We start from the raw sequence: 2,115 nt of genomic DNA, 5'->3' as shown, positions 1-2,115 counted from the left end.
GATAATCAACGTTTGTAAGTTTTTCATGGACACTTGCAAAATAGGTCGACGATACAGAGCCTACAAATAGGCTCACACGAATACAGTCAAGTGATCCTTGACAAAGGAGTGAAGGCAATTCAATGGAGAGAGGATAGTCTTTTCAACCAGTGCTGCTGGAACAAGTGGACATCCTCATGCAAGAAAATGAACCTAGACACAGAACTTAACACACTTCACAAAAATTAACTCAAAATGGATCACAGAGCCAAGTGTAAAATGCAAGAATATATAAAACTCCTACAACATAAGATAGAAAATCTAGATGACTTTGGGGTTGGATTTGAGCTTTTAGATGCAACACCGAAAGCACACTCCATGAAAAAAATATATTGATAAGTTGGACTTAATTAAAATAAAAACTTCTGCTCTGTGGAAGACACTGTATAGACAAGCCATCACTGGAAGAAAATATTTGCAAAACTCACATATAATAAAGGATGTATATAAAATTTATTTAAAAAAATTCTTAACACCCTACAATAAGAAAACAAACCAATTTGAAACTGGATAAATGATCGGAACATATGTCCTACCAAAGAAGATATTCAGATGGCAAATAAGCATATGGAAAGATGCTCAACAGCAAACGTAATTAGAGAATTGCAAATTCAAACAACGAGAAACCGTGACACACCTGTTAGAATGGCTAAAAATCAAAAACACTGACAATACTAACTGCTGGAGCAACAGGAACTTTCATTCATTCCTGCTGGGAATGCAGAATGGTACAGAAACTTTGGAAGAGTCTGGCAGTTTCTTACAAAGCTAAACACAGTCTTACCATATGATCTAGCAATCATGCTCCGAGGTATTTACCCTAAAGGTTTGAAAATTTATGCCCTTATAAAGACCTGCACATAAATCTTTATAGCAGCTTTTATCATAATTGCCAATATTTGGAAGCAAACAAGGTGCCCTTCAATAGATGAATGAATAAACAAACTGTGATACATACATTCAATTAAATATTATTTAATGACAAAATAAATGAGCTGTCAAGCTATGAAAATACGTGAAGGAGACTTAAATGAATATTGCTAAGTGAAACAAGCCAATTTTAAAAGGTTACATAATGTATGATGATATCAATATGCTATTTTGGGAAAGTCAAACCTATGGAGATGGTAAAAAAGTTTGTGGTGGCCAGGGTTCTGGGAGGAGAGAAGAAGGGATAAACAGGTAGAAGACAGGAGTGTTTTAGGTCAGTGAAACTATTCTTTAATACACTGTAATGATGGAAACATGGAATTATATATTTGTCAAAACTCAAAGAATGTATAATATAGAGTGCATGCTAATGTATGTTCTGGACTCTCATTAGTAATACTGTATCAATATTAGTTTAATTCAATTATCAACAATTGTATTATGTACCACAATAATGAAAGATATAAAAAATAGGGAAAACTGTGTGGAGTGTAAGGGAGAAGGGGCATGTGGGAATGCTCTTTATTTTCTGTTCAATCTTCCTATAAACATAAACTACTCTAAGAAATAAAGCCTATTAATTAAGAAAAAGAAAACTCTTAAAAAAAGAAGGTAAAGACAATTTCAATTCTCTACTGTCACTTCAGGCTCATTTTATTAATTATGTCGTTCAAACATTTAAATTGCATTTCTGTATATTTTATCTCTCAGAACTGATAGTGTTATAATTAAATCTCATTTCATTTGCATTTCTGTTTTTACGCTTTCTGGTAGCACTTAAGAGTTTAGCTGTGTTACATTTAATATATTCTCTGCAATACTTTGTCTTGTAACCTCATTCAATAATCTCTTAGGCTTTTAGTAACAAAAATAAAATTAAAAATTTAATACAAATAATTAAGTGAATTTCTTCCAATTCATTCAGAGTCCCCACTCACAAGGTGGTCCCTTTAATGTGTCTGATATATGTGCTCAAACTCACATCACGCCTACAGGGTGCGGTGGGCTCTGTCATAACCACAGTCCGTATCCATCACATTTAGACTCTCCATGCTAGTATAATTTGATCAAGACATATCCTGAACTCGGAATTTTCTCCAATGTATGAAGACAGTTTTTCAAATATCTCCAGAATTCATGATAATT

The sequence above is a fragment of the Eschrichtius robustus genome, chromosome 3 (assembly GCF_028021215.1).
Source record: "Eschrichtius robustus isolate mEscRob2 chromosome 3, mEscRob2.pri, whole genome shotgun sequence".
NCBI lineage: Eukaryota > Metazoa > Chordata > Mammalia > Artiodactyla > Eschrichtiidae > Eschrichtius > Eschrichtius robustus.
The sequence above is the reverse complement of the archived record's forward strand: the minus strand, read 5'-3'. Positions refer to the sequence as shown.